This window comes from Lynx rufus, unplaced genomic scaffold, assembly GCF_022079265.1.
Source record: "Lynx rufus isolate CCGP_SWC_20201006 ecotype Redwood Valley unplaced genomic scaffold, mLynRuf1.p SCAF_13, whole genome shotgun sequence".
Lineage (NCBI taxonomy): Eukaryota > Metazoa > Chordata > Mammalia > Carnivora > Felidae > Lynx > Lynx rufus.
Genome location: NW_025814827.1, coordinates 31,816,117 through 31,831,672, shown reverse-complemented (window position 1 = coordinate 31,831,672; position 15,556 = coordinate 31,816,117).

The following is a 15,556-nucleotide window of genomic DNA, read 5'->3' as shown; positions in this document are numbered from 1 at the left end:
TGCTCAACATCACTCCTCATCAGGGAAATACAAATCAAAACCACACTGAGATATCACCTCACGCCAGTCAGAGTGGCTAAAATGAACAAATCAGTAGACTACAGATGCTGGAGAGGATGTGGAGAAATGGGAACAAGCACTTTCAACAATAGCCAAATTATGGAAAGAGCCTAAATGTCCATCAACTGATGAACAGATAAAGAAATTGTGGTTTATATACACAATGGAATACTACTTGGCAATGAGAAAGAATGAAATATGGCCTTTTGTAGCAATGTGGATGGAACTGGAGAGTGTGATGCTAAGTGAAATAAGCCATACAGAGAAAGACAGATACCATATGTTTTCACTCTTATGTGGATCCTGAGAAACTTAACAGAAGACCATGGAGGAGGGGAAGGGGGGAAAAAAAGTTACAGAGAGGGAAGGAGGAAAACCATAAGAGACTCTTAAAAACTGAGAATAAATTGAGGGTTGATGGGGGGTGGGAAGGAGGGGAAAGTGGGTGATGGGCACTGAGGAGGGCACCTGTTGGGATGAGCACTGGGTGTTGCATGGAAACCAATTTGACAATAAATTTCATATTAAAAAAATAAATACAAATAAATGTAGAAAAAGAAAAAAACAAGCAATCAAACAGAACTAATAAGTATTGGAGAGGATACAGAAAGTAAAATATAAAAGTAAAATAGTGGCAAAGTAAAATATAAAAATGTAAAAACAGCCACTATGAAACACACAGTATGGCAGTTCTTCAAAACATTAAACATACATTTCCCACATGATTCTGCAATTCCAATGCTGGGTATATATCCCCTCAGATTGAAAACAATGTCTCAAACAGATATTTGGGCACTCAAGTTCACAGCAGCATTATTCACAATAGCCAAAACATGGATACAGCCCCAATGTCCATCAACAGATGAATGGATTTAAAAATGTGGTATAGAAAAAAAAAATGTGGTATATGCATACAATGGAATATTATTTAGCCTTAAAAAAGAAGGAAATCCTGACATGCTACAACATGAATGAACCTTGAGAACATTATACTGAGTGAAATAAACCAGTCACAAAAGGAAAAATACTCTTATGTATCCACTTATATGAAGGATTTAGAGTAGTCCAAATCACAGACAGAAAAAGCAGAATGGTGGTTACTAGGAGCAGGAAGGTAGGGAAAAAGGGGAAGTGTTGTTCAGTAGGTATAGAATTTCAGTTTTGCAAGAGGAAAGAGTTATGGAAATCTGTTTTACAACAACGTGAATATATTTAACACTAATGATCTGTCCGCTTAAAAATGGTTAAGATGGTATATTTTATATTTTCTTTACCATAGTAAAAAAGCAAAGCAAAAGGAAAGGAAAGGAAAGGAAAGGAAAGGAAAGGAAAGGAAAGGAAAGGAAAGCAAAAGGAAAGCAAAAGGAAAGCAAAGGAAAGGAAAGGAGAAGAGAAGAGAAGAGAAGAGAAGAGAAGAGAAGAGAAGAGAAGAAAAGAAAAGAAAAGAAAAGAAAAGAAAAGAAAAGAAAAGAAAAGAAAAGAAAAAGAAAAAGAAAGGATGGTATGGGCCCAAGGTGGGGAAACTGGTAACATTCAGCATGATAATATACATTTAAACTCTAAACCAGTAATTACACTTCAAGAAATCTATTCCAAATGTACCACGACAAAAAATGTGAAATGACTTCTTCACAAGACTTTTCACTGTAACACTACTTACAATCACAAGACTAGGAAAAAAAAAAACCTAACAGCCCATCAATAGGGGATTAATGGAATGATATGGTTCATCTGTGTAATGGAATACTAGTCCAGGAATAAGAGAGATGTTGATACAGTGATTTTCAGGATATATTGTTAAGTGAAAAAAAGCAAGATGCAGTAAAGTATTTACAGTATGCTACTTTTGTGTTAAAAGAAGATAAATGTTAAACTTATTAACTTATTTGCTTTTTTTAAAAAGAAAAAGAAAAAAAGATAAGCCAAAAAATGATGAAAATGATTCCCTATAGCAGAGGTCAGTGTATTGTTGGAAAAAGGCCAGATAGTAAATATTTCAGTCTTTTCAAGCCATATAATCCTTGTGATAGCTACTCAACTCTGCTGTTACAACACAAAAGAAGCTATAGATGATATGTAAACAAATGAGTATGGCTGTGACAAAACATTATTTGCAAAAAGAGCTAGGTAGCCAAATCTGGCTTACAGGCTGTTGTTTGTCAACCTTTTCTCAAACGAATGGAGAAAACAGAATAGAAGGGATAAGAATGGGAGTCAGACTTCTATGGATCTATTTTATAACATAAGTTTGATTTTAAAATCAAAATCATTGCAGCACTAGGGTGGCTCAGGTGTTGAGCATCTGACTCTTGGTTTCAGCTCAGGTCATGATCCCAGGGTCATGAGATTAAGCCCAGCAGTGGATGAGCTTGGAGCCTGCTTAACATGCACTCTCTTCCCTCTTTCTCCCTGCCCCTCTCCCTTGCTCTCCAAAATTAAAAAAAAAAAAAAAAAAAAAAAAAAAAAAAATTAAACCAAAATCATTGTTTTGCATGAGAAAAAACTATTATAATTAAATTCCAAGTTCAAGAAAGTAACTTTCCAATAGTAATCATCAGAGCTGGCTTTAAACTCATCCTCGTCTATCAATAATAGGTATGAATAAGTGACCACACTTCAGAAAGTCTACTAATTAGGGGATGCCTGGGTGGCTCAGTTGGTTAAGGGTCTGGCTCTGGATTTCGGCTCAGGTCATGATCTCATGGTTCACGATATTGAGCCCTGTGTTCAGCACAGAGCCGCCTTCTAGGATTCTCTCTCTCTCCCTCACTCTCTGCCCCTGCCCTGCTCGTGTGTGTGTGGGGGGGGGGGGGTGTGGGTGTGTGTGTGCGCGCACGCACACTCTCTCTCTCTCTCTCAAAATAAACAAACATTTTTAAAAAGTCAACCAATCAGCAGTGACACTCCATAACCACATGTGCATAACAAAAGTTCAACCACTTCCTAAACAGTCTCACTTCACTGATCCCAGAACTCTTAAGCCTCATAGCTCTCCCTTGCACAGAGAGGCATGAAAAAGCATTTGGTTCAGATATTCAGTGACGGCCTCTTCCTTCAAGACAATTAAAAGATATAATTAGGGGCGCCTAGGTGGCTCAGTCAGTTAAGTCTTCGACTTCAGCTCTGGTCATGATCTTGCAATTCACAAGTTCAAGCCCTGCATCGGGATCTGTTGCTGACAGCTCAGAGCCTGGAGCCTGCTTCTGATTCTGTGTCTCCCTCTCTCTCTGCTCCTCCCCCACTTTTTCTCTGTCTCTCTCTCTTAAAAAATAAATAAAACATTAAAAAAAATTTTTAAGACAAAATTAAATTTAAAAAGAAAAAAAAGAGCCAAATATCAAAAATTTTACACAACCTCTAAAAATTTAAAACAGACTGAAACCAATAACCTACTGTTTTACCAAGTTTGTGGCTCTAAAATACAGTAATTTGTACATTCCCTATTCTAAAGGAATAAAAGAACCACAAAGAAATGTTAAAACAGCCTTTAGTAGTTATATTATTAGAATATCAATTACATTATTTTAAAACTATTATAGATATACTGCAGAACACAGCAAATAACTGATTACATTAAGCCACTAGGAATCAACATTTTACGCAAAAAGAGATATAAATACAGAAGTCAAAGAAGTAAAAATCCTGAAATCTTATAATGAAGAAAATATGAAAAAATATGATCTTTATTTAAATATGTACTTCACAACTAACCATGAGCAGTCCTAGAAGCAACACAGAACAGTCTCATTAAACATCCATTAGTATCCAGACTGAGGGTACCAAATACCATTTTCCTCCCCGCCATACCCAAAACAAAAAAGACTGAGGGGTGTCTGGGCAGCTCAGTTGATTAAGCATCTGACTCTAGATTTTGGCTCAGGTCGTGATCTCATGGTTTGTGAGTCTGAGGCCCACATCAGGCTCTGATGACAGTGGGAAGCCTGCTTGGGATTCTCTCTCTCTCTCTCTCTCTCTCTCTCTCTCTCCCTCTCTCTCTCTCTCTCTCTCTCTCTTACTTTCTCTCTCTCTCCTCTTCCTCTCTCCCTACCCCTCCCCCACTCACATTCCTTCTCTCTCACTCTCAAAATAAATTTTATTTATTTATAAACTTTGAAAACAAAATAAAAAGAATGAAAGCTCCTTGACAAATGACTACTTCTAAAACTACGGCAGAGTATGTAAAAGATATGCCTAAAATCTCGCTATGCTTGAAAGCAGGGAATATACAGGGGTGCCTGGATGGCTCATTTGGTTAAGTGTCGGATGCTCGGTTTCAGCTCAGGTCATGATCTCACGGTTTGTGAGTCTGAGTACCACGTCAGGCTCTCTGCTGTCAGCGAGAACCCCACTTTGGATTCTCTGATTCCCCCCGCCCCCATCTGCCCCTCTCCTGTTGATTCTCTCTCTCTCAAAATAAATAAACTTTTTTTAAAAGTTTAAAAATTTTGCTAATTTATAAAAAGAAAATCTACAATCTAAAAAGGCTAGTAAAATATTCCTCCCTTTTACAACTGTGTCTCTGTATGAGGCCACATTTTCTTTATATACTTCAACCAAAGCAACATATTGTAAGAGAATGAACACAGAAGTATGAGAATCCAGCTGTCTTCTATCATGCCAGATATTGAAGAGACTTAAAAAAACATAAAAGAATGCCATCCATTTCATCAACTTGCTTTTCTGTTTTGGAAAATAGTTAACATGCAACAGTTTTATTATTTTAAAATAAATAAATTTAAAATATATTTTAATCTTAATACAGTAAATATCATTACATATAAATCTATGATTAAAAAAACAAACTCTTTAGGGTCCTCAAAAAATTTTAAGATTAGTAAGACAGACGTCCTGAAACCAGAGTTTGAGAACAGCTAAATTATGTTATAGAGATATATATTTTTCCCTATTAATAATCCAGACTTATGGTATACAAAGTTATGCGAATGAGTAAACTTTTTTTAGAGTTCCATTTTTGTTTTATAATGTTTTCTAATATGCCATTTTGTAGTTTTTTTAATCATGAGAAGTGTACTCTTTAATCCCCATTACCTATTCCCCCATCCACTTAGATAAGAGTCTGTTTCTTGGTTTGTCTTTCTTTTCCTTTGCTCATTTGTGTTTTTTTTTCTTAAATTCCACATACAACTGAGACCATATGATATCTGTCTTTCCCTGACTGACATATTTCGCTTAACATAATATTCTCTAGCTCCATCCATACTGTTGTAAATGGCAAGAATTCATTCTTTTTTATGGCTGAGTAACATTCCATTATGTGTGTGCACACGTGTGTGTATACGTATCTTCTTTACCCATACATCTATCGACAGACACTTGGGCTGTTTCCATAGTTTAGCTATTGTAAATAATGCTATAGTAAATATAGAGGTGCATGTACCCCTCTGAATTAGTGATTTTGTATTTGGGGGATAAATACCGAGTAGTGCAATTACTGGATTGTGGGGTAGTTCTATTTGTAATTTTTTGAAGAATTTCCATAGTGTTTTCCATAGTGGCTGCACCAGTTTGCATTCCCACCAACAGTGCAAGGGGGTTCCTTTTTCTCCATATCCTCGCCATCACTTGTTGTTTCTTGTGTTTTTTTATTTTAGCCATTCTGACAGATGTGAGGTGATATCTCATTGCAGTTTTGATTTGCATTTCCCTGATTATAAGTGATACTGAATAGTTTTTCATATGTCTGTTGGTCATCTGTATGTCTCTTTGGAGAAATGTCTACTCACATCTTCTGCCCATTTTTTAATAGGATTATTTGCTTTTTCGGTGTTGAATTGTATCAGTTCTTTATATATTTTGGATATTAACCCTTTATTAGATATGTCCTTGCAATTACCTTCTCCTATTTGGTAGGTTGCGTTTTAGTTTTCTTGACTGTTCCCTTCACTGTGCACAGACGTTTTATTTTGATGTAATCTGAATAGTTTGTTTTTGCTTTTATTTCTCTTGCCCGAATAAGTAAACATTTTTTAAAATTCTACAATCTTTTACTAATTCTACAAACTTTTACTAATCATCCTTTCAATAAACATTTGATGAGGACCCTGCCAAAAACTGTGGAAACACTAAGATGAGTAAGTTACAGTTCCTAGCCTGTAGGACAAGAATGGCTCCAGGAAAGAGTTCTCAAAGATGATGCTATTGATAGAATACCTAAATGAACCTGAATACATTAAGAGGAGACCTGTACAAATTGAGGAAAATTTGGGACTGAATTAGTGATTAGGAAACTAACCAACCAAACACACAAACAAAAACAACAATTATAAGCTCCAGGAAAAAACAAACAAAAATAACAGTGTAGAGAAGAAAAGATACCATTATCTCTATTTATATCTGTATAGATAGCAAATTTCACCTACACGTCAAAGCATTTACAGAGTCAAAAAAAGTCTGAATATTGACCTAATCAAAATTAAGATATAACATTACTGGGGCGCCTGGGTGGCGCAGTCGGTTAAGCGTCCGACTTCAGCCAGGTCACGATCTCGCGGTCCGTGAGTTCGAGCCCCGCGTCAGGCTCTGGGCTGATGGCTCGGAGCCTGGAGCCTGTTTCCGATTCTGTGTCTCCCTCTCTCTCTGCCCCTCCCCCGTTCATGCTCTGTCTCTCTCTGTCCCAAAAATAAATAAACGTTGAAAAAAAAATTAAAAAAAAAAAAAAAGATATAACATTACTGAAAAAATAGGACTTAACTGTGGTAGGAATGATAAGCAGTGAAAAAAATAAAATTCCCATCTTCCATAGAAAAATGCCTATATATTATAACTAAAATTTAAAAGTTAGGGGCGCCTGGGTGTTTCAGTTGGTTGAGCGTCTGACTTCAGTTTGGGTCATGATCTCTTGGTTCATGGGTTCGAGCCCTGCATTGGACTCTGTGCTGACAGCTTGACCCCTGGAGCCTGCTTCAGATTCTGTGTCTCCCTCTCTCTCTGCCCCTCCACTGCTCACACTCTGTCCCTCTCTCTCAAAAATAAACATTAAAAAAAAAATTTAATAAAAATTAATCAGCAGCAATACAAGCACATCAGTTTAAGATATAGAGGTAAACAATGAAAAAATCAGGAAAAAGTGTTCAAATGAGTACTTCTGCAGAGTTGTAAACAGGGCAGACGGGGAGGAAAGAAAACTGTTCTTTTCTATAATAAAGTGCAGAGAATCATTAAACTTTACATGCATATTTAAATTAATTGAAAATAAAAAAATAAATTTAAAAAGTAACTTGTTGGGGCAGTTGGTTGGCTCATTCAGTTGAGCGTCTGGCCCTTGATTGTGGCTAACGTCATGATCTCATCATTCATGGTTTCCAGCCACCCCACAGAGCCTGCTTGGGATTCTGTTTCCCCCTCTGCCCCTCCCCCACACTCACTCTCTCCCTCTCTCTCTCCTCCTCTCTCTCTCCCTCTCTCAAAAATAAGTAAATGAACATTAAAAAAAAAGTAACTTGTAAAATATTTAAACATGAAAAATTCTTTATGCTTCAAGTTAAAGTTATAAAACAGTATATATAGATATATACATATCTATCTATCTATATATATAGATATATATCTATATATATAATCCCATTTGTATTTTTAAAAGTGTATACATAAATTATGTATAGAAAAAACCTGCATTGGGGTGCCTCGGTGGCTCAGTTGGTAGAGCGTCCAACTTTAGCTCAAGTCATGATCTTACTCGTGGGTTTAAGCCCTGCTCCCCCCAAGTAGGGCTCTAAACTAACAGCTCAGAGTCTGGAGCCTGCTTCCGATTCTGTGTCCATCCCTCTCTCTCTCTCTCTCTCAAAAATAAATACACTCTTAAAAAAATAAAATAAAGAACCTGATTGATATTTACCAACTATTAACAAATTAACAAATTAACTATTAACAAATTATATAGTTCTATATAATAGGATTATTTTAAGGAGGATTCCTCTTCTGTAAATTTACTACACCAAATACATATTTTTACAATAAGAAGAGAAACACTATTTTTAAAAGTTAAAAATTTTAACCCTTACATATATGGTCAAATGATTTTCAACAAAGGTGTCAAAACTATTCCATGGGGAAAGGACAATCTTTTTTAAATGCTTACTTTACAATCGTATGCAAAAATTTACTGAAAATAGAGTTAAAAAAAACTATACAACTCTTAGAAGACTACATAGGGGAAAAGCTTCATAACATTGGATCTGGCAATGATATCTTGACTATAATATCAAAACAAAAGAAAAAACAGATAAATTGGATTTCATAAAAATTAAAAACTTTTGTGAATCAAAGGATGCTATCAACAGAATGAAAAGGCAATGGAATGGGAAAAAAATATCTGCAAATAATATCTGATAATGGGTTAAATATCTACAGTATATAAAGAACTACAACTCAACAACAAAACAATGTTTTTAAATAGGCAAACAACCTGAATAGATATTTTTCCAAAGAAAATATGCAAATGGCAAGTACATTAAAAGATACTCAACATCATTAATTATTAGGGAAACACAAATCCAACCACTAACCACTTTATACCCATTAGAATGACAATTATAAACACACACACACACACACACACACACACACAACTGCTGGCAAAGATGAAGAGAAACTGAAACCCCTGTGCATTGCTGATATTAACTTAAAATGGTGCAGCCACTACAGAAAACATTATTGGAGGTCACCCTCAAAATTAAGCATAGAATTAAAAATATGATTAAATAATTCCACTTCTGAGTATATAGCCAAAAGAATTCAAAGTAAGGAGTCAAAAAGACATTTGCACACCATTGTTCACAGCAACACTATTCACAATAGCCAAGAGGTGGAAGTACCCAAGTCTCCATCCCAAGTGACAGACCAATGGATAAACAAAATGTAGTACATACATATAATGGAGTATTATTCAATCTTAAAAAGAAAGGAAATTCTCAAACACACTACAACATGAATGAACCTTGAAGACATTATGCTAAGTTAAATAAGCCCATCACAAAAGGTCATATTTATGGTTCCATTTATAATAGGTACCTAGGTAGGCAAATTCATAGAGACAGAAAAGTAGTTTCTGTCTGGTGGGTTGCTAAGGGCTACAAGGAGGGGATAGTGTTGATTTACTGTTTGGATACGGAATTTCATTTTGGGAAGATGAAAAAGTTCTGGTGGCACAACAGTGTTAAGGTATGTAATGGCACTGAATTTGTCCACTTAGAAATGGTTAAAATGGTAAATCTTATGTGTATTCTACCACAGTAAAAAAAAAAATTTTTTTAATGATTACTAGTTACCCCTCAGATATAACTACAAAATCCAAATAATTTTCATGGTCTCACTCTAAGTTACCAATGGAAATATCATGGAACAAAATGACACCCTGTGTGGAGTCCTTCACAGAACACTGAAATAAATCTAAGAATACACTGTTCCAATTAGGAACTGAACCCTACAGAAAACACCTAGAATCTTATAAGCTACCAAGATGTACTACTTGTACTGCTTCTAAAATGGCTCCCAATGATCTCTCATCTCATGCTTTTGATCCCTCCTTGAGTGTAGGAGAAATCTAATGAGTTGGGGTGCCTGGGTGGTTCAGTTGATTAAGCATCCGACTTTGGCTTAGGTCATGATCTCACGGTTCATGAGTTCGAGCCCCACATTGGGCTCTGTGCTGACAGCTCGGAGTCTGGAGCCTGTGACTCCCTCTCTCTGCTCCTCCCCTACTCATACTCTGTCTCTCTCTGTCTCAAAAATAAATAAACATTAAAACAAATTTTTTAACAACAACAACAAAAATCTAGTGACTTGCCGCTAATGAATAGAATATAACAAAAGTGATAGGTTGCTTCCCAAATATATTACTAAAGACGTCTACCTTGCTCACATTCTTTCTCTTTGGCCCTTCCCACTTGGTGCTCTGATGAAGCAAGCTGCCATGTTGCCTCCCAAGAAAGGCCCAACATGGCAAAGAACTGAGGATAGCCCTTGCTAGCAAAATTATATGATTCCATTTATAACTGGTACCAAGAGCTATAGCAGAGAGCTGAGGCCCTTAGTTCAACCACTCCAAAGGAACTGAATCAATGCCAACCATCGGACTAAGCAAAGAAACAGATCCTTCCCCAGCTGAGCCATGTGACAACTACAACCTATCCTGACTGCAGCCTGTGTCTGACCCTAAAATAGAGTACCTACCTGACTCACACCCAAAATCTTGACCTAAAGACACTGTAAAATAATAAATGTTGTTTTTCCAAAATACTAAGTTTTGGGTAATCTGTTATGCAGCAATAAATAAGTGACACACCAGCCTTCAATGGTATGGGGCAATAGTTCTTTCTGATTCCACATCACTAATTATATCTAAACAGTGAATGTAATTTGGCTGCAAATAATTGGAATTCATTTTTCAGTAACACTAATAACTTAAAAATAATCAATCTTGATGCAAGAAAACTAGATACTGCAAGAGAAAAATTAAAAATTTCCTCCTTAATAATATTCATGACCTAGAATAACCTAGGTGACCTTAATGACCTAGATCCTAATAGAGTAAACAGCATACTAATGAATTCAGTCAATGAGGATAAATCTGAAGATGTTGCCAAAACAGACCCAAAGATGATGAAATATGAACAAAACATATTAAATGGATATTCAATTTGTAAAATAACATGTGGTGAAAAATCACTTGAAACGTGTTAGATAGAAAAAGACTGAGAAGAAAACAGCCAACAAATTAATAAGCAAACACTGACAATCCCCTAGATTATAAATCCCTTAAAGATGAAAACCATATCATAATCACATACCCTCTGCCATAATAAAAAAATATGTAAACTTTGCAGTTAATCAATAGATATTTGAGGGGTGCCTGGGTGGCTCAGTTGGCTGAATGTCCGACTCTGGCTTAGTTCATGATCTCATCATTCACGAATTCAAGCCCCACATCAGGCTGTGTGCACAGCTCAGAGCCTGGAGCCTGCTTCAATTTCTGTGTCTCCCTCTCTCTCTGCCCCTCACCTGCTCACACTCTTGTCTCTTTCTCTCTCTCTCAAAAATAAACATTTAAAAAAAATTTTTTAACACAAAAGTGTATTTTAAAAAAATAGATATTTGATGAAATTAATTAACAAAATGAAAATGAGGAAACAAACTATAATTTAAAAGTTATACAGATTCACATACACAAATATAACAGAAAGATGCGAAGAAAAGGAGAAATAAAAGGAAAATGAAAATAAGAATAAGAGGAACAATGGCAAATGGATAAAAAATCCTATAATAATTCTATAAACATAAGCTAGACCAAACCACACCAAATGAAGAGAACTCCCTATAAGAGAAATTAACATAATACTGCAGTGAGTTTATTGTGTTCTAAGTCCAGAGACTTCTCAAGAAATAGACATGAAGACCAAACTACCTAGATTCAAATCCTGGTTGTGTAATCTAAGGCCCATTACTTAACTTTTCCATGCTCAATTTCCTCATCTAAAAAAAAAAACAGGTAACAATGGTGACTATCTCAGGATTAAAAGTGACAATATATGTAAACTATTTACCACAATGCCTGGCATACTAAGTGTGCTCAATAAATGGCCATGATTACTTAACAAATCATTGTGTATGCTTCTTAACCAAAAGAAGAAACAGTCACATTAACAGACATACTACTGTCCAAAGCAGTCCCTGTGCTGCTTGAATGCTGATGAACAGAAATTATCATGTTTGCATAAAGGCCTTGAATTTAAACCCATTATACAACTACTACTTAGCAAATTCATACAAAAATGTTTTTGCCAGCAAGAGAAAAATATTACTCTACAACTATGATTACAAATTAAATTACAGCATTTGCATTGTTATAATCTTGCTTTTAAGGTTAAGCGAAAATTGGTTGATCAAAAAGGGAATAAAAATAAACCAATGCCACCTACTATTTCTAAATTAGAAAAAGTATAAATTAGTTCCTAAATGTGTCTTGACTTGAAGCAAATTTTGAGAACCCGCCCACATAAAAGAAGGAAGCATTATCATAGTGACTATCAAAGAAGAAATTATTTAAAAATAAAAACTTAGACTCTCATAAACCATTGGTAGGAATGTACTCTGGAAATAGTTCTAAGTAAAGCTGAAAATGTGCATACCTTGTGACCCAATAACTCTCTTCCCAGGTATATATCCTAAAAATACTCTTCTCTCATGAGCCCCAGGAAACATACACAAATATGTTCATAGCCACACCATCCATAAACGCCAAAACAAAAAACAACTCAAATGTCCAGTAAGAGAAGAATGGATAAAGTGTAGTATATAGTCATATAGTTAAAAAAGAAAGAAAGAAAGAAAATTAGTTTCCTACTGCTACTGTAACAAATTACCACAAATTTATTGGCAAAACAATGCAAATTTATAATCTTACAATTGTAGAAATCAAAAGTCCAGGCTTCTAATGGAGCTAAAACCAAGGTGTCAGTAAGGCTATGCTTGTAATGGAGGCTCTAGGGGAGAATACTTTTTCCTGTCTTTTCCAGCTTCTAGAAGCTGCCGGTATGCTTTGGCTCACGGACCCATCCTGCATCTTCCAACCTAGTTGTACATCATCTTCAAATCTTTCTCTCTGAGCTCTGCTTCAAACATCATGTCTCTTTATATATGTCTCCCTCTTCTAAGGTCCCTTGTGATTCGACTGAACCAACCTGGATAATCAAAGATAATCTTCAAAAGCCTTAACTTAATCACATCTGCAAAGTGCCTTCTGACATATGAGGTAACATATTCACAGGGCACCTGGGTGGCTCAGTCAGTTAGGGGTCAGACTCTTGATTCCATCTCAGATCATCATCTCACAGTTGTGGGATTGAGACCCAAGTCAGGCTCTGTGCTAGCAGTGGGATTCTCGGTCTCCCTCTCTCTCTACCCTTCCCTTGCTCTCTCTTTCTCTCTCTCAAAATAAATACATAAACTTTAAGGGTAATACAGTCACAGGTTTCAGGGATTAGGGCACCAATATCTTCAAGGGACCATTTTCTACCTACCACAAAAACTATACTAAACCAAAAATAAACTACTGTGACACTGAACTACTAGAACAAGTCTCACAAACAACAATGAAAAAAATCATACAATATAGTTCCTTTTGTTAAACTTATTTATTTATTTTGAGAGAGAGAGAGAGGGAGCATGCAAGCCAGAGAGGGAGAGTGGGAAAGAGAGAATCCCAAGCAGGCTCCGTGCTGTCAGCGCGAAGCCTGATGCAGGGGCTTGATACCATGAACTATGAGATCATGACCTGAGCTGAAATCAAGAGTCCGTTGCCTAACCAACTGAGCCACCCAGGTGCCCCCCCAATATAAATCCTTTTAAATTTTTTTTTTTCAACGTTTATTTATTTTTGGGACAGAGAGAGACAGAGCATGAACGGGGGAGGGGCAGAGAGAGAGGGAGACACAGAATCGGAAACAGGCTCCAGGCTCTGAGCCATCAGCCCAGAGCCCGACGCGGGGCTCGAACTCACGGACCGCGAGATCGTGACCTGGCTGAAGTCGGACGCTTAACCGACTGCGCCACCCAGGCGCCCCTAAATCCTTTTATATTAAGTTCAAAAATAAGCAAAACTAAATTATGTTAAATAGGGATGCAAACATAGGTAGTAAGTCTATAAAGAAAAGCAAGGACATGATTTTTTACAAAAGTCATGAGAATAGATTCCTTTGGGGTATAAGGGAATAAGATCAGGAAGGGACTTCTGAGATGCAGGTAATGTTCTATTTCTTGACCATTTATAATAATATTAAATTTCACACCAATGTTTTACGTAGTCTATGATTAATATGTCTTATTAAAAAAAAAAAAAAAGCAGGAGGGACACTGGGGCACGCAGTTGGCTAAGTGTCCCACTTCGACTCACGTCATGATCTCATGGCTACAGAGTTCAAGCCCTATGTCTCAGAGCCTGGAGCCTGCTTCGGATTCTGTGTCTCCCTCTCTCCTCTCTCTGCCCCTCCCCCGCCTCTCAAAAATAAATGTTAAAAAAAATAAATAAATGAAAACAGCAAAAGATAATAGTCATATAAACCAGAGGCAAGGAAGCTAGGCACAGAATAGATTAGGTAACAATCATCTAGCAGTGTGACAGACAGCAGGAGACTGTTCCATCTATGCAATAGTGAAAAGCCAGCCAACCTAGGAGTTGGTCATAGGGCAGAAATCTAGGTTCAGAGTAAAGAAGCAGGCTTATAAGCACATACATAATTTACAATGCTATAAATTTCTTGAGGTCAAGAGCAGAATTCTTCTCATCTTTGTACTTAGTATCTAGCATAATACCTACCACAGAACAATCTTTCAATAAATGTTTGATTATTGGAAGAATGAATACAACTTCTTTCACATTCTATACAGCTGAGTGAAATTAAGTCATCCTCAAACAAGTAATTGAGAGTTGATTTGAAAATAGTCATTCAATGAATTGCTATAAATACACAGAAGAGTAGGTAGAAGTGTAATGCATGGTTTTGCCCTTAATTAATTTACAAGCAAGGAAAGAAGAAAACATAAATAATTATTTCAAAATTATTCTTTAAAATAGAATACATAATGCAAAAACAGAAAGTAACAGTAATTCTCTGGATTTAAAAGGTAAAAAATACAAAAAGTTAATCAACATCAAACTGTAAGGGTCAAGTACACATGACAAATCAGAAATGCGAAAGGTTTACATGAGATAGGATGATTATACAAAGTTTCTCAGAGGAGGTGGACAGGATTTATGATGATGGTTCTGTAGACTGCAAAATAACCACAAATTCCTCCCACTCCTGTATACATATCTTTTTACAATGTGACCTTGCTGCATCTCCCACAAAGAGGTAGAGTTTCTTTACCCTGGAAACTGAGGTTGGCCCTGTGACTTGCTTTGACCAACAGAACACTAGCAAACATGACCCAGAAGCTTGAAAAGCATTTATGCTCTCAACTAGCCCTCTAGTGCTTGTTTTGGAACCCAAATTGTGAAGAAACCCAAGCTAGCACAATGCCTCGCATACGTGAGCCCAGACAAGACCAAAAAAGAACATGCAGTTGGACCCAAACGGCCAATCCACAGAATATTTAACTAACAAATTGTGTTACCCTCTGAACTTTCGGGTGATTTGTTTGCAGGCAAAAGCTAACTGACTGAGGAGCTAAGCAAAGGCACATAAATGGAAATGAACAAAACACACAAGTGCATGGAAAAATGAACACGTACAGTTGTCTACATGGACTAAGATTAGTCTAAAAGAATTCTGATCATAGAGAAAGAATACATAGACATGAAACGTAAACTGAGTTCAGACTATAAAAATCATGCTAGGAAGAAAATGAACTTTATTCTATTTCAGCAAAGGGGAGCCACTAAGGGACTTCGTATAAGGGGGATGGATATAAAGCAAAAGGAAATAAAGTTCAGTTATAACTATTATTATCTAGATAGACTGTATAACTAACTATATAA